The sequence below is a fragment of the Periplaneta americana genome, chromosome 6 (genome assembly GCF_040183065.1).
Source record: "Periplaneta americana isolate PAMFEO1 chromosome 6, P.americana_PAMFEO1_priV1, whole genome shotgun sequence".
Classification (NCBI taxonomy): Eukaryota; Metazoa; Arthropoda; class Insecta; order Blattodea; family Blattidae; genus Periplaneta; species Periplaneta americana.
This window is the reverse complement of record NC_091122.1, coordinates 26,173,625-26,193,116: the sequence shown is the minus strand read 5'-3', so window position 1 is coordinate 26,193,116 and position 19,492 is coordinate 26,173,625. Positions and strand designations below refer to the sequence as shown.

Below are 19,492 nucleotides of genomic sequence, written 5' to 3'. Positions count from 1 at the left end.
GCTCTACACATGATTATCCCATAACTCTCCCAGTAAATTTCTCGATACAAGCCATCCCAGTGAGAACTGAAGGACGGTCAACCGGCCATATGTTGCGTGCAGGGGGAACTCGCAGCGCGACAATGTCTCTCATCGAGCCGCCGAACTCAAGGACCGCCTTCCTCTTCTTGAAAAGCTTTCCTCTGTCCTACAGACCGTTCCACTTACTTAGACTGCTCCACATGTGCTCTGGGAACATCACTTCGCGAGGAGAACATTATAAATATTACCCAAGAAAATCTAGGAACACTACAAACAAATTTACCACAGTATAAATAATGGGAAGTTTTGTTTCGTATTGTTACGTGTCTGAAAATGAAGACGTCTGTACCATATAATATATATCGCATGTTTGAATTTTTTATTATTTTCAAGAGTCGTCCATTTTGCAGTCCCGAATACACTGTATATTTTTTCTTTACTCTATTTGTCCTGATATTTTGAAACACAAATATGTTAAACGCTTTTATTTTCTGCAAAAGTGACAGAATTAAACAGGTCAGAGAGAAATTTATACCTGTCAAAATGACAGTCTTCATATTTCATTTCGAAACTTGTATACTGTAATAGATTTTTTTGCACGATCGTTTTTTTTACAGCTATTGTTGTGAGGCCTTGAATGTTAGAATTCCCACACAGAAACCTGGTGTTAGGGAAACCAATCTTCATAACACAAAACTATACTGAAATAGACCCATTACCGTGCACATATTGTTACTTAGTTACCATTACAGTGCAGTTTTGAGAAGGCTTTGAAATAATATTGCTCTAAATGTTCAATGCAAAATGTATAGTACTTGAAATTTTAAAAATATGATCGTGCAAAAAATGTTGTACAATACACATTTGTGAAGTGCATTACAAAATCTCGGAAACTGAAAAACGAGCAGAGAGAGTTTTTCAAAAATTTCCTTGATTTTGTAAGAAGCAGTTTCCAAACTTCTATCGTAATATAATATTCCAGAAGACGCTGATGTCGTAACAAGAGTGTGATGTAAACAACAGTTCTCGTTTTCAGTAGGACATTTAATTATGTAGTCTGAGGTTCAATAATTTGTGTGAAAAGTAATGGATTTTGGTAACTAAAATGAAGCCAACGAAATTACGATTAATAGTAATAGTCTATTAATGGAAATGATAGGTGAATTTTTAACAGTTTTTTTAGGTAGAGGCTTCATAATTTGTACACTTCATCCCCTTGCTATAAGTATTCTAGTACATAAGTTTCATTATGATCAGATGACTGCTTTTTGAGTTATTACATTTTTTTTAAACTTGCATAGGCCTATTTTCAAAATCTATCTCCTCTTAAAAAATTCAAATCCCATGCATTACTATTTTTCTACTTATGGTTAGAAAAGAATTAAGTATCCAGAATTTCAAACTTAAATTTTTTTAACTCGTCATTCACCCATATGAAGGCAGTTGTGTGGACGAATTTACCGACAGAGTCGTTGCCCAGGTTGCGACATAGGAAGCTAGTCTACGCTATACACGTGATGAGATGGTGTAGATAATTGTTGTAATGCCACAGGGGAACCGGAGTTACCGAAGAAAACCTCTCTGTTACCTGAACCACGGGCTTGTCCAACACAAAAGTTATAAATCGGGGGTAAGCCGGAGATCGAACCCAGACCCAGAGGATTATGAGTTTACGTTCTAAATTTTTATAAAAATATGTAAATTAAAAATTAAAATTTTTAGTATCACTAAATTGGTAAGTTTTATTTTTTAATTTCGAAAATATTTTGTTTATATAAAAAATACATTGTGTTACGTTAACCACAATATATAGAATCTGCAGTAATAATTTCATGTTCCTAGCCTTTACACTCTGTACATGACGAAATGTGCTGAAAAAAGTGTAAAAAGTAGCTTATAAAGTTTGCATGGAAATCAAATTCAACGGTGTAGTTATTTAAATATGACGTCATTTTTATGCTTCCAAGCGCCGAAGAGCATTGAAAATTGCTAAATATATAAATAAGAGATTGCGAAATGGGGATTTGTGGCCGAAATTAAATGAAAATGCCTAAAAAAATGTCCGAATAAAACAAAAGATGCTCTTATGAGTTGTAAGAAGCAAAAAATGCAAAAAAAAATGCCCTCACAAATGTGTCTTAAAACAATCAGTTTATCACAATCATAACATATAAATACTAAAGCAGCTATGTTTCTGGCTTACTAGAAAAAAAGTGCAATTTCATTAAAATCCTAGCCCTAGTTATGAAGAATCGTTTCCCTAACAACAAGTGCCTTAGGGGAAATTCTAACTTTCAAGGCCTAACAACAATACGATGAAAGAGTAATGGAATGGAGAAAAATTCTCTCCGGCGCCGGGATTTGAACCCGGGTTTTCAGCTCTACGTGCTGATGCTTTATCCACTAAGCCACACCGGATACCCACCCCGGCGTCGGACAGAATCGTCTCAGATTAAGTTCCAACTCTTGGGTTCCCTCTAGTGGCCGCCCTCTGCACTACGTCATAGATGTCTATGAACGTAGGACTGAAGTCCACACATGTGCTGAGGTGCACTCGTTATGAGTGACTAGTTGGCCGGGATCCGACGGAATAAGCGCCGTCTTATATCATATATATTATTTAATGTACCGAAGTACATATGATATTTCCATGCAGATATTCTGCGTCATCATACGATGAAAGAGTAATGGAACGGAGAAAAATTCTCTCCGGCGCCGGGATTTGAACCCGGGTTTTCAGCTCTACGTGCTGATGCTTTTGTCTACTAAGCCACACCGGATACTCTATGACGTAGTGCAGAGGGCGGCCACTAGAGGGAACCCAAGAGTTGGAACTTAATCTGAGACGATTCTGTCCGACCCCGGGGTGGGTATCCGGTGTGGCTTAGTGGATAAAGCATCAGCACGTAGAGCTGAAAACCCGGGTTCAAATCCCGGCGCCGGAGAGAATTTTTCTCCGTTCCATTACTCTTTCATCGTATGATGACGCAGAATATCTGCATGGAAATATCATATGTACTTCGGTACATAAAAAAAATCTAACAACAATAGCTATAAGCCTAAATAACTTAAAACAGAAAACACGATCGTGCAGAAACCTCAATTTCGGTTCCAGTTTTATTGTCGGAAATGCTGTCTTCCCACACGTTTGTAGAAAAAACAGCTATCTTCCTTTCTCTAAAGGGCCAGAAAATTGTACGGTCTGCGGAAAACAAAAGCTATCGTCCGTCGATGGTTGCCTAGAAACTGTGAAAGACTCTGAATTATCATTGCATATATGATGCCCTGACGATTCCAGTAGCGACCTCCGCTCGTCAGATGTTTTCATACGGACGAGTACGTCACAGGATGATCCTTGTTTCGAAATTTATCGCCACACAGCCTCTCTCTGGAGAGCTGACTGCTGCAGTAAGAGGCGTCTAGCCCGTCTGTCTAGTATTGATGAAAAACATAAGGTTTCTCAAGTACTTATTTTTAACGCTGGTGCCACCATGAAAAATCTCTTCGACCCCAAAAGGAACATCACATCGTGTTCGTCATACAAGTGGAGGCAGTGGAGGGGGGGGGAGGGTTGCCAGATCTAACACACACGTCTCCCTGCATATAATGCTGCATATTTCACTGGAAGAGCGAGTGTTCTCGTATTGTAGACATATGATATACATTTCTTTGCACTTACAACGCTTATTGGCTGTCATGTGTCCAATGAAGAGTCTACAATTTAACTCGTATAAAGAGTGTTTCATGCACAGAGGCTCGCGGACCACAAGGGATCGCATGGTTGAAATATGATATCAAACTACGATTTATATTTTACTCGGGTATTACAGTTGACTTACGTTAACACAGAGTAGAGTAAGGTTGGGCCAATTCTGGACTCCCAGGTTCGTTTTCAAATTACGATGAAGTAGGATCGGTTACAGAAGGTTAGAGTTACAGTCACAATTACGAAGGTACCTTAATTCGATTCCCAATATCATTATTTTTCGACTTCTCAACTACTGTTATATTATAATCACCAACAATAACTCATGAAAAGCACCTAGTTGAGTGTCATACAATAATGACTAGAGTTCGATTTCTTGAGAATTCTTGGTGATTTATGACACACACAAAGAACCTTCAGATTTATCCTAGTACTTTGTAATCGTCTATTATCATTTGATCAATGTCATCACTATACCACTCAGCACCATCTTTACTGTCACCACCTCAGCACCATCTCTACTGTCACCACCTCAGCACCATCTCTACTGTCACCATCTCAGCACAACCACCGCTGCCACAACCTCAGCACCATCTCTACTGTCACCACCTCTGCACCATCTCTACTGTCACCACCTCTGCACCAACTCTACTGTCACCGCCTCAGCACCATCTCTACTGTCACCACCTCTGCACCATCTCTACTGTCACCACCTCTGCACCATCTCTACTGTCACCACCTCTGCACCAACTCTACTGTCACCGCCTCAGCACCATCTCTACTGTCACCACCTCTGCACCAACTCTACTGTCACCGCCTCAGCACCATCTCTACTGTCACCACCTCAGCACCAACTCTACTGTTACCACCTCAGCACAACCACCGCTGCCACAACCTCAGCACCATCTCTACTGTCACCACCTCTGCACCATCTCTACTGTCACCACCTCTGCACCAACTCTACTGTCACCACCTCAGCACCATCTCTACTGTCACCACCTCAGCACCAACTCTACTGTTACCACCTCAGCACCATCTCTACTGTCACCATCTCAGCACCATCTCTACTGTCACCACCTCAGCACCAACTCTGTCACCGCCTCAGCACCATCTCTACTGTCACCACCTCAGCACCATCTCTACTGTCACCATCTCTACTGTCACCATCTCTACTGTCACCATCTCAGCACCATCTCTACTGTCACCACCTCAGCACCAACTCTACTGTCACCGCCTGAGCACCATCTCTACTGTCACCATCTCAGCACCATCTCTACTGTCACCGCCTCAGCACCATCTCTACTGTCACCGCCTCAACACCATCTCTACTGTCACCATCTCAGAACAACCACCGCTGCCACAACCTCAGCACCATCTCTACTGTCACCACCTCTGCACCATCTCTATTGTCACCACCTCAGCACCAACTCTACTGTCACCATCTCAGCACCATCTCTACTGTCACCACCTCAGCACCAACTCTACTGTCACCACCTCAGCACCATCTCTACTGTCACCACCTCAATACCAACTGTACTGTCACCACCTCAGCACCATCTTTAATGTCACCACCTCAACACCAACTGTACTGTTACCACATCAGCACCATCTTTACTGTCACCACCTCAACACCAACTGTACTGTCACCACCATCTTTAATGTCGCCACCTCAAAACCAACTGTACTGTCACCACCTCAGCACCATCTTTAATGTCACCACCTCAACACCAACTGTACCGTCACCACCTCAGCACCATCTTTACTGTCACCAACTCAACACCAACTGTACTGTCACCACCTCAGCACCATCTTTAATGTCACCACCTCAACACCAACTGTACTGTCACTACCTCAGCAACATCTTTACTGTCACCACCTCAACACCAACTGTACCGTCACCACCTCAGCACCATCTTTAATGTCACCACCTCAACACCATTTCTACTGTCACACTCTCAGCATCATTTTACTGTCACCACCTCAGCACCATTTTTACTGTCACCACCTCAGCACCATCTCTACTGTCACCACCTCAGCACCATCTCTATTGTCACCACCTCAACACCATCACCACTGTCACCACTACAACACTATTATCACTGACAGCACCTCATCACCATCACAACTATCGTAACCTCATGACCCTGAATGCAGCATGTACTTTAAGGGGTCGATAAATGAAGGATGTCCTAGACTGCAGCCGTAGATATAGGTTGAAGGGTAGAATGTCGTGGGGGTTGCGTGTGGTTGCCGACAGGAAGTGTCATCGGCCGCCCACATTGATCCAGATTTGCACGGCGGCGGAACTCGGCTGCCAGCAAGCCATGCGGCAGGCCGACCACGTGTGCGGCGGCACACATTTTTGTGGGTGCCAAGATATCTGCTTCGAACAGCGACCGACTGTGTTTGTCCTCACGAAGGCCTTCACATCTTGTGAATGGCTAGTACTGGTACAAAATTAAGGCGGAACGCATTAGTGGTCTTTTTTCCTTTATGTTAATTTAGATAATAATAATAATAATAATAATAATAATAATAATAATAATAATAATAATAATAATAATAATAATAATAATAATAATAACAATAATAACAATAATAATAATAATAATAATAATAATATTAATAATAATAATAATCACCAGGGAAAGGATTTATATGTAAATACATATTTACTTATAAAGCTAATATAATTTATATTTTGCATTATCTTTATGTTTCACAATGTGTAGGGTTGAAAAATCCTACTTTTATTTTCCATATTTTTCCATATTTTAGAGTTTAGTACATATTTTCGTTAATTTCCATATATTTTCCATATTTCATATAAAACAGTCCATATTATATTAGGTTTAACAATAAAACAAAACAAAATTCCATTAACTTTTAAAAATACATTTCAACAATAGAGATTTAAACACATGTTCAGTAATCCCTTTAACATCAGAGTTATTTGAAAATTAGCAGTCCTATCAACAATGGGAAAGTAAGTTACAAAACTGTATTAATTTAATTTAAAATTTTTAACAGACTTCAGTTGTGCAGCTCAACAGTTAAATGCCAGTCAGAGTACACATAGGTTCAGTTTTGTAAATCATACTATAAAGACGGTAAATATGCCAAAAGTACGTCATTCAGTCAATTTAAAATCAAAACTAACAAGTTACATTTCAGAATTTAAAGAAGATGGTTTATCAACTGACAATAAAATATTATTTTGTAATTTGTGTCAGTGTGCAGTATCATCTACACAAAAGTTCCTGGTGCAACAACACATTACAACTAGTAAACATCAGGCCAACAAACAACTAAATTCCAAGCAGAGACAATTGTTTTTAACACAACCAACAACATCGAATGTAAGATCTGAGTTTAACATCGACCTGTGCCGTTCTCTCATCTCTGCTGATATTCCTCTCTACAAACTAAAGAATAAGGTCTTCAGGGAATTCCTTGAAAAATATACTCAACATACAATCCCGGATGAGTCAACACTTAGGAAGACGTATGCTCCATCCATCTACGATGAGACAATACAGAAGATAAGAGATGAAATTAAAGATAGTTCAATTTGGGTTTCCATTGATGAGACTCCCGACAAAGAAGGTAGACTTGTTGGTAATGTAGTTATCGGTTTGTTAAGTGAACAATATTCTGAACGAATTCTTTTACATTGTGATGTTCTAGAAAAGTGCAATAACAAAACTATAGTTAAACTGTTCAACGAAGCTATGGGTATCCTGTGGCCAAAAGGTATTATGTACGATAATGTGTTATTCTTTATTAGCGATGCTGCCCCTTATATGGTCAAAGCTGGACAAGCATTATCTGTTGTATATCCTAAATTGACTCATTTTACTTGTGTGGCGCATGCATTTCATCGTGTGGCAGAAGTGGTCAGAGACAATTTCCCTAAAGTAGATTTGTTGATTTCATCAGTGAAAAAAGTATTTCTCAAAGCTCCCAGTAGAGTTAACGTGTTGAAAGAAATGTACCCTGAAATTCCATTGCCACCAAAGCCAATTTTAACTAGATGGGGTACATGGCTAGAAGCAGTTGAATATTATGCCGAACATATAGACTCTATTAACAATGTTCTCCTTGCATTGGACTCTGAAGATGCAGTCTCAATTGATACTGCGAAAACAGTTACCTGTGACATAAGTGTGAAGAATGACTTCGCTCACATTCAGCATACATTTTCATGCATCATAAAAACGCTCAAAAGTCTCCAAAATAGGCACCTTTCACTATCTGAAAGTTTTGAAATTATAAATAGTACTGTGGAACAACTGAATCGTGGTAGAGGTAAAGTTGCAGATGCAGTAAGAGCTAAGGTGGACACTGTACTTTCAAAAAACCCTGGATATGAAGAACTACAAAAGGTTGTTGCTGTGATGAGTGGTGAATCAACAGTGAAGATTAACTTGGACTTATCCCCAGCAGACATTGTGAAATTGAATTATGTACCAGTTACTTCTTGTGACGTCGAACGCTCTTTTAGTCAGTATAAATCTATCCTCAGAGACAATAGAAGAAGATTCACTTTTCAGCACTTGAAAGAAATGTTTGTAACCTATTGTTATGGTAACAGACAATAAAAATTGTGTTTTGTTGAAACTACATTGGAAGATAAGGTACGTCCATTATATTTTTTGTTTAGTTTGATTAAAATGTACCAATATTTAACGTACATAGTCATTTTTTTTATAATTTTAAGTCCATATTTAATTCCATATTTTGGTAAAAATCCATATTTAATTCCATATTTTGGTAAAAATAACTACATATATATTTACATATTTCATATATTTTTAGTCCATATAAATCCGTTCCCTGATAATCACCATAAAGTGTCTCGATGGACGCAATTAGAATGTAAATACGAGTTTAATACAGTCATACAGCGTGTTTCAAAATTATAGTAACACTTTCATATGAATATTATTAAGTAAGTATTAATGGGAAATTAACATCATACACGTCAATTGATAGCCAAACTCTCGAAGTTTTAAGTTATAAGTTTCGAAAAACGTATTATTTCTGTTGCCATGGGAGATGTTACTGAAAAATGACAACTCCAAAATATAAATCATTTTGCTTTCTGCAGCTTGCGAAAACAAATCCAGTACCAACGGTATCGCCGCTGATCTGGCCTATTGCTCTTGGCCTCCCAGGTCACCAGACTTGACACTATATATTTTTTTTCATGGATATGTGAAGGATACAGTTTATGTGTCACCTCTACGCGAAATCTTGAAGATATCGGATCATAGCTGCGATTGTATCCATAAACAGAGATGGGTGGGAAGAACGACTATCGTCTTGATGTTGCCTGGTAGCAAGCGATTCTCACAGTTTTGCGTTTATAACGTACCCATTTAAGAAAGATATTGGTAAAATGCTTTGTGTGGAGTGTGGGATTGAATAGGGCAGAAACATAGGCATTACAACGAAGTGAAGAGAAGCGAATAGAAGCATTTTAAATGTGGATATGGGGAAGAATGAAACGTGTGAAGTGGACAAAGAGAATAAGAAATGAAGCTGTGTTGGAAAGAGTAGGTGATGAGAGAATAATGCTAAAACTGATCAGGAAGAGGAAAAGTAATTGGTTGGGTCACTGGCTGTGAAGAAACTGCCTACTGAAGGATGCACTGGAAGGAATGGTGAACGGGAGAAGAGTTCGGGGAAGATATCAGATGACAAACGACATTAAGATATATGGATGATATGTGAAGACTAAGAGGAAGGCAGAAAATGGGAAACATTGGAGAATGCTGGGTTTGCAGTGAAAGACCTGCCCTTGGGTAGGAAATTAATGACCGAACCAATGAAAACTTTGAGAGTTTCTTAAGCAAATTATATGCATCAAGTTATTGTATCGATACTCGTTTAAAAATGAATTATAATAAGTGATACCATAGTTTCGAAACACGGTAGGTACTGGACGCCAGAAATAGAATAGTTGTGATCTAATAATAATAATAATCAGGGAAAGGATTTATATGTAAATACATATTTACTTATAAAGCTAATATAATTTATATTTTGCATTATCTTTATGTTTCACAATGTGTAGGGTTGAAAAATCCTACTTTTATTTTCCATATTTTTCCATATTTTAGAGTTTAGTACATATTTTCGTTAATTTCCATATATTTTCCATATTTCATATAAAACAGTCCATATTATATTAGGTTTAACAATAAAACAAAACAAAATTCCATTAACTTTTAAAAATACATTTCAACAATAGAGATTTAAACACATGTTCAGTAATCCCTTTAACATCAGAGTTATTTGAAAATTAGCAGTCCTATCAACAATGGGAAAGTAAGTTACAAAACTGTATTAATTTAATTTAAAATTTTTAACAGACTTCAGTTGTGCAGCTCAACAGTTAAATGCCAGTCAGAGTACACATAGGTTCAGTTTTGTAAATCATACTATAAAGACGGTAAATATGCCAAAAGTACGTCATTCAGTCAATTTAAAATCAAAACTAACAAGTTACATTTCAGAATTTAAAGAAGATGGTTTATCAACTGACAATAAAATATTATTTTGTAATTTGTGTCAGTGTGCAGTATCATCTACACAAAAGTTCCTGGTGCAACAACACATTACAACTAGTAAACATCAGGCCAACAAACAACTAAATTCCAAGCAGAGACAATTGTTTTTAACACAACCAACAACATCGAATGTAAGATCTGAGTTTAACATCGACCTGTGCCGTTCTCTCATCTCTGCTGATATTCCTCTCTACAAACTAAAGAATAAGGTCTTCAGGGAATTCCTTGAAAAATATACTCAACATACAATCCCGGATGAGTCAACACTTAGGAAGACGTATGCTCCATCCATCTACGATGAGACAATACAGAAGATAAGAGATGAAATTAAAGATAGTTCAATTTGGGTTTCCATTGATGAGACTCCCGACAAAGAAGGTAGACTTGTTGGTAATGTAGTTATCGGTTTGTTAAGTGAACAATATTCTGAACGAATTCTTTTACATTGTGATGTTCTAGAAAAGTGCAATAACAAAACTATAGTTAAACTGTTCAACGAAGCTATGGGTATCCTGTGGCCAAAGGGTATTATGTACGATAATGTGTTATTCTTTATTAGCGATGCTGCCCCTTATATGGTCAAAGCTGGACAAGCATTATCTGTTGTATATCCTAAATTGACTCATTTTACTTGTGTGGCGCATGCATTTCATCGTGTGGCAGAAGTGGTCAGAGACAATTTCCCTAAAGTAGATTTGTTGATTTCATCAGTGAAAAAAGTATTTCTCAAAGCTCCCAGTAGAGTTAACGTGTTGAAAGAAATGTACCCTGAAATTCCATTGCCACCAAAGCCAATTTTAACTAGATGGGGTACATGGCTAGAAGCAGTTGAATATTATGCCGAACATATAGACTCTATTAACAATGTTCTCCTTGCATTGGACTCTGAAGATGCAGTCTCAATTGATACTGCGAAAACAGTTACCTGTGACATAAGTGTGAAGAATGACTTAGCTCACATTCAGCATACATTTTCATGCATCATAAAAACGCTCAAAAGTCTCCAAAATAGGCACCTTTCACTATCTGAAAGTTTTGAAATTATAAATAGTACTGTGGAACAACTGAATCGTGGTAGAGGTAAAGTTGCAGATGCAGTAAGAGCTAAGGTGGACACTGTACTTTCAAAAAACCCTGGATATGAAGAACTACAAAAGGTTGTTGCTGTGATGAGTGGTGAATCAACAGTGAAGATTAACTTGGACTTATCCCCAGCAGACATTGTGAAATTGAATTATGTACCAGTTACTTCTTGTGACGTCGAACGCTCTTTTAGTCAGTATAAATCTATCCTCAGAGACAATAGAAGAAGATTCACTTTTCAGCACTTGAAAGAAATGTTTGTAACCTATTGTTATGGTAACAGACAATAAAAATTGTGTTTTGTTGAAACTACATTGGAAGATAAGGTACGTCCATTATATTTTTTGTTTAGTTTGATTAAAATGTACCAATATTTAACGTACATAGTCATTTTTTTATAATTTTAAGTCCATATTTAATTCCATATTTTGGTAAAAATCCATATTTAATTCCATATTTTGGTAAAAATAACTACATATATATTTACATATTTCATATATTTTTAGTCCATATAAATCCGTTCCCTGATAATAATAATAATAATAATAATAATAATAATAATAATAATAATTCATGTTTTCATATTTGAAAATCTCGCAAAAAATAAATTTTCATAATTTCGTTTTTTTGCATCGAATCTAATGAACAAATGAGTAATAAATAAATAAATAAATAAATAAATAAATAAATAAATAAATAAATAAATAAATAAATAAATAAATAAATAAATAAATAAATAAATAAATACACACTTAGGGAGAAAGAAAGTTGAAAATTTATTAAAGTTTTGGTATCTCAAATCGGCCAAATTTTGATCTCCATTACTGGTGATCACCGTTGCACTACGTATTTGCGTCAACGCTTAAGTATTGCTATTCAACGCGGAAATGCAATGAGCGTTTTGGGTACTCTTCCAGAGTCCAGCCCTTTGGACGAACTCTTTCTCCTGTAAAATTTTTTTTTATCTCAATGTAAATGTTTATATTTAGTGTAATTGTAACGGTGAAAATATTGTTAATCCAATAATTTTTTATTTATTTTTTTTTCATAAGTGTATATTATTTTTGGGAGTGTTTTTGTAAGTAATTTTATGAGGTTGTTATTGATATGCTGATAAATTATTTGTAATGATATTTCATTATATAACATATTGCAATTATTATTATTATTATTATTATTATTATTATAATTATTATTATTATTATTATTATTATTATTATTATTATTATTATTATTATTATTATTATTATTATTATTATTATTATAACAGGGGGAAAAAGTGTCTGTGTAAGTTTGTAGTTTAAAGTATTCTTAAAAAGAATTAAATAAATAAATAAATAAATAAATACACACTGAGGGAGAAAGAAAATTGAAAATTTATTTATTTATTTATTTATTTATTATTATTATTATTATTATTATTATTATTATTATTATTATTATCATAACAGGGGAAAAAGTGCCTGTGTAAGTTTTTAGTTTAAAGTATTCTTAAAAAGAATTAATTAAAATATACAATGACACTAAGTTGTCATAGTAACATAACAAAAAGCTAACGTATTCGCAAGCTATAAGCGAAGTGAGGAAGGTGAAAACACTTTAAAAGCAAGAACCAATTTGTCAGCTTAGAAGTGATAAGGTAAGAACATCAAATATCACTTCCGTGGACTTTTTATTGGTGAAATACAGAAGCATGCGGGGCGGCGGAGGGGAAGACAGGGGGAAAAGAAAGAGGCAAAATATTGCAACACGGTATTTCCATACTATTAAACGGCAATTTTGACATGTTTATGCTGGTATTATCTATTTTGTAGGTTAACCGATAAACATTTTCTCCCTCTCTCCTTCCCACTATCATATAAGCAATATAACAAATAAGCTACCTTGAAAACAAAAGAGAAATAAGTACTTACAGTGTAAGCTATTACTAAAAGCTGATAACACAGTATAACAAAGTTTGCAATCACACTTACGATAGCTTTAAAACTGGTTTTATTTAAGAAAGAGGCTAAGGGGGGGGGGTAGTAAATCAATAACTGAAGACAACGTTTCTACCCCACCCCCAACTTCACCCCATCCCCTACACACAAACCCAATAACTACGCCTCCCATTCTATTTCCCTTCCATTCATTCGTCTTTAATTGTATATCTGCTCATTATAAGATTCAACATTCCAACACAGTGATCATTCTTTGCCTAAACAAAACTCCTCAATACCAATAATGACAGTGACGATAATAATAATAATTTCCACTGAGTCATGGGATTCGCGAGACAGACTGTAATGAGATACGTTTCTCTGAATTGCATGTTGTGTGGCGAGAATCCAGCCATTAAAGGAATGATCGAAGCATTTCGCGGGTCTGGCAGAGGTACCACTTTCTGTTTCCAGCACACAATCACAAACACTCGACGTCTCACATCGGAGAACCGGCGTGAAATTCCGGCGAGTACAATTAAAATTTGCGGTCGAAAAGGCAACAGTTTTGAGGATTTTTTTAGATACTCCAGTTTCCCCTTCCCGAGTTTCCAACGATTCATTATTTCATGAGCGTCAACACTGACAACAAGAAATAAAAATTTAACCTATACCCTAGCACAGCTTTTCTCAAACTATGGTCCACGGACCACCTGTGGTCCTCGAGGTCTGCCCTTGTGGTCCTTCAAAAAAGGTAGAAGAAAAAATAAAATTCGAACGAATTCTGTATCACACTGTAGCTTAAAATCTCAGAGTTTGGAAATGACGCATGGCAATCGAATTTAACTTTTTCTCCCAGTACAAACATTTTATGAAATTTATTACCCTACCCATCTATCGACTTCCCATTCTACTCTCAGCAACAAAAGAGGGATTTAAATCACTATATACGTGGTGTTTCTCGACATATTTTCCCTGCACATCTGGCGCCGCGCCTGTAACCCAGCAAGGGATCACCCAAATTCATAACAGAGGACCAAAGTACCGAACCTTAATTCAGTTTTAAAATATAAGTATAATGGCATTAAAATATGCTACGAAAATGATAAATTTTCTTTCGAAGGGGACAAGAGTAAGGTGGTCCGCGGAACTGTTCTGACTTTAAAAAGTGGTCCCCACTTCAAAAAAGTTTGCGAAACGCTGTCTAGCATATAATAATTAAACTTTGTGGTGGGAAAGGCTACAACCTTGGGTTTTTTTCTAGATACTACAGGGTGATCCGTTCGTGTATGGGTAAAATAAAAACACCGTAAAACATTTACTAATGAATTTTAGTTGTTGAAATTTGAAAGATGGGAGATTCCTCAGAGCTCAACATGACCCCCATTGCGCACCCTGCACAACTCATAACGGTGATGCAATTCAGCCCATGTCCGTTGTAACATAAGAGGGGTGATTTGTTGAAAGGCTTGAGTAATTTTTACTCTCAGATCATCAATGTTCCTGGGTTTCTGTGAATAGACGATGTCTTTAACAAAACCCCACACGAAGAAGTCAGGAGGAGTTAGATCTGGGGAGTTTGGGGATCAAACCAAAAGATACTGGGTTTCGCCTGCGACCTCCTGGATGTGTTTTTTTTTAACACAGAACCTGTTTCTAGAAATGTTCGATACCACAACATTATGGAATCGTAGTTAGATACATTACGCACACCATACTCACGTCGAAATTCCCTTTGAACTCTTTTAACACTCTCAAATTTAGCATACCAAAGAACACATTGTACCCACTGTTGATTTGTAGTAGCCATTTTAATCATCTACGATTTTCATTTGTCCTTTCAGATTATGCATTGTTGATTGTCATATATGGAAACTCCCATCTTTTAATCATAATATAACCAGCAAGAAATTTTTTCTACTATCATAGTAGCTTTATAATAATAAATTAATATTATCCATACCCAAACGGATCACCCTGTAGATACTTCAGTTTACAATTCCAGTAGTCTAACGATTAATTAGGCCTACTTCATAAGCGTCGTTCTCAATAGCGACATGGTCGGCACTGACAACAAGCAATTTAATTATTCCCTGACACATAAGTACTTCATATCTGACCAGACACTTGATAAACAAAAGAGAGATTACTAGGGAGACAATAAAATATCACCAATGACAGTCAGAGAGGAAAACAGAAAAAGGAGAGAGGAAAAGAAAAAGAAAAGAAACAGAGAATTAGAGAGAAAAGAGAGAGAAAAATAGACGAAAAAGGAAAGACACAAAACGAGGGAAATACAGTAGGAAGAGGAGACAGAAAAGGGAAAGAGAAAGTAAGGTAGAGAGAGGAAAGGCGAGTAAAGCAGTAGAAACGGGAGAGATAGAAAAGGAGAGAAAAAGCGAAAGAGACAAAAAGTAAGAAAGAGAGAGAGGAAAAAGGTAGAGAGAGAAAAAGAAAGAAATAAACTACAGTAGAAAAGAGACAGATAGAAAGAGAGAGAGAGACAAGAAAAGGAATGCATAAAGAGAGAGGGAAAGAGAGAGAGAGGAAGTAGAAAAAGGAGAGAGAGGGAAAGAGAGAGAGAGGAAGTAGAAAAAGGAGAGAGAGGAAAATGGAAGAACAAGAAAAGGGGAAAGAAAGGGAGAGGGAAAGAGTAGAAAAGAGTGGAAGACAATAGAAAAGAGAGAAAGAAAAGAGATAGAGAATAGGAAGGAGATGCAGAAAATAAAAGTGAGAAAGGAGAGAGAGAGAGATACGAGAAAAGGGAGAGCAAAAGGCACAAAGAAAAGAAGAGAGAGAAAATGAAAAAGGAAAGAGAGAAAAAGAAAGACAGTAGAAAAGGGAGAGCAAAAGGTACAAAAAAGGAGAGAAAACGAGAGGAAAAGGAAAGAGAGAAAGAGAAGGACAGTAGAAAAGGAAGAGACAAAAGACACAAAGAAAAGAAGAGAAAAAGAGAGGAAAAGGAAAGAGAGAAAGAGAAAGACAGCAGAAAAGGGAGAGACAAAAGGCACAAAGAAAAGAAGAAAGAGAAAAGAGAGGAAAAGGAAAGAGAGAAAAGAGAAAGACAGCAGAAAAGGAAGAGACAAAAGGCACAAAGAAAAGAAGAGAGACAAAAAGAAGGGGAAAGGGGAAGAGAGAAAATGAAAGACAGTAGAAAAGGGAGAGATAAAAGGCACAAAAGAAGAGAGAGAAAAAGAGAAGAAAAGGGGGAGAGAGAGAAAAGAAAGTCAGTAGAAAAGGGAGAGCAAAAGGCACAAAAGAAGAGAGAGAAAAAGAGAAGAAAAGGGGGAGAGAGAAAAAAGAAAGTCAGTAGAAAAGGGAGAGCAAAAGGCACAAAGAAAAGAAGAGGGAGAAAATGTAGAAAGAGAAAAGGGAGAGAGGGGAAAGAAAGGGAGATTGGTAGAAAGAGAAAGTAGCGGTTTTTATTTTACGATGCTTTCAACTGCTCTGAAATCATTCGGCAAAGCTATTCAACATGGGCGAGAAATAACCGTCAAATGTTGCCTGAAGCCCCCTTTCAGAGGCTGGGTTCTTTCACATGCCGTAAATTCACGGCATTACATAAAGCTATGCTAAGTGTTGGGTTTGAATCCGCGTCACTGGTCCTACTGAATGGTATTAACTAATCAATCAAACATAACGCGGTTAGATTTAAAATATGACAGTAAAAATTTTCCTTCTAAAGGAAGGAATTTTCACTTCCCTAGATATTTTAAAGTATTTTCTCAAGATGCTTGACCACAAGGCCTCGGATAGCAGATATCGCTGCTTGTCATCATTAGCTTGAAGCCGGCCTGAACGTTGTTCTACCTTGCATAGCAGATCTTCATATATCTGACATTTCTCTCCCGGTTTGATTACGAGTAAGAATGCTGTAGGCAGGCAGGCAGGCAATCACGAGATGAAGTGTTTTCAGTGCGGTCCTCCTCAGCCAGGATGCCTCAGACACACCTCAGAGCCGATAACCCGCCCGCGGTATTTATATTCGAAGCTTGCGGCTCCCCTGGAACTATGGTATCGGAAATTTAACAACTCGCATCTGACCTCCCCAGTTTTGTCTTCAGTTGCTGTGAAAAATGCACGAAACACTACCATCTCACGAAAATCTGTATAAATTGCTAGAGATTCACTGAAACTTTAGAGATTCTTATGTTCCAAGTTTTAATTGCTATGGTAACTGCATGAACATTTCAATGAAACGAAGAATTGTATAAATTTTAATAATATGTCAATGATTCACTGCAAAACACTCGTATTCTTTTTCCCGAAATTTCTATTTGCTATGGAAATTCTATGAAACATATGAAGGTTACTAAAAATCTGTATAATCTACAGGGTGATTCACGAGGATTTACCGTCTCTTACGGAGCTTATTAGCGAAGATATTCTGAACAAAAAATACTCAATGTTCTAATCTCAATATTTTCAGAGTTACACTAATTTGAAATTGTTTGTAAAATACCTTTATTCTTGAGTTTTAAGGGTAAAATGATTTTACAGATAAAGAATGAACTATTCAGAAGTATCATTTCTTTAATTAGCTGATATTTTGAAACTAAAAATATGTTGTAAATTCCATAGTTCCTTCAAGAGATTTTTTTTTCGATTTTTAACTACAAAATTACATTTTCTTACGCATTTATCACAACAATTGTTACAAATCACGCCTCTCTTGTAAATCCTTCAAGACTGTACATTAGGACCCATAATAATTAAACTGTAATTAGTCAAGTTCCTAAAGTCGTATGATTTGTAACAATTTCTATGATAAGTGCGTAAAAATGATGTCACTTTAGTTAAAAATTGAAAAACAAAATCTGTACAAAGCAACTGACAACACATTCTTAGCTTCAGAACACTAGCCAATTAAACAAATGATACTTGTGAACAGTTCATTCTCTGAATAATTTCAAGGAAAAATTGTTCCGGGGCCGGGTAACGATCCCGGGACCCTTCGCATAGCGCGCGAACGCTCTATCGACTGACGGTGTCGTGTATAGTTCCTGGGGTAGCTCAGTCGTTCGCGCGTTAAGCGAAGGTCTCGGGATCGATACCCGACCCAGGAACAATTTTTCCTTGAAATTATTCAAACCTGCTTTACAGGGAGCTACTACCTGAAAGCCAGATTTGCATAGTTCATTCTCTATTTGTAATATTCTTTTACTCTTAGAACTAAATAAAAAGGGTATTTTACAAACACTTCAAATTAGTGTAATTCTGAAAATATTGATTTTTTAATTTTAGTTGGTTATTTAACGACGCTGTATCAACTACTAGATTATTTAGCGTCGATGAGATTGGTGATAGCGAGATGGTATTTGGCGAGATGAGGCCGAGGATTCGCCATAGATTACCTTGCATTCACATTACGGATGCGGAAAATCTCGGAAAAAAACCTAACCAGGTAATCAGCCCAAGCGGGGATCGAACCCGCGCCCGAACGCAACTTTAGACCGGCAGGTAAGCGCCTTAACCGACTGAGCCACGTCGGTTGCTGAAAATATTGAGATTAGGACAAATATTTATATATGACTTTTTTTGCTCAGAATGCCTTCGAAAATAAGCTCCGTTAAGGGACGGTAAATCTTCGTGAATCATCCTCTATACAGTCTGATCGGTTGGAAGGTCAATGTGGCATAAAAATACGGGATCAGTCGGCTAAGGCGCTTGCCTGCCGATCTGAAGTTGCGCTCGGGCGAGGGTTCGATTCCCGCTTGGGCTGATTACCTGTTAGAGTTTTTCTTCCAAGCCTTCCCCAACCGTAAGGAAAATGACAGGTAATAAATACCATCTCGATATCACCAATCTGTTCGACGTACATAACCTAGTAGTTGAAACAGCGTCGTTAAATAACCAACTAAAAAAATACGGGAGTTTTGTATCATTGCTTTTACGAACAAAAAAGAATCAAACTTAACCACGACTATAATATTACAATGTAGCTATATTAAAATATTTACTCTTATCCCCCGGGTCTCGAACCGTGCCTCCGTCACGGGAATTCGACGCTCTATCTCCGAGCGATATCAAAACCTACGACCTTCGGTGACCAGTTTTATAGACATCGTCAAGTTTTATTGGGGCGGAAGTACACTGTTTGATTTCTACTTGCAAACGCATAACGTTACGTCATAGTCACGTGATGTCGTCACCTGACGCAAGTATCATGCGTAAAATTACTTATTTCG

The 19,492-nt window shown here is 37.1% G+C and overlaps 1 protein-coding gene across 1 annotated transcript in view; it reads right to left on the bottom strand.

Moving 5' to 3' along the window:
* The window catches only part of ct (homeobox protein, cut), a 693,629-nt gene that overhangs the window by 285,777 nt on the left and 388,360 nt on the right, over window positions 1-19,492 (bottom strand). The gene's annotated exons all lie outside the window — the stretch shown is intronic.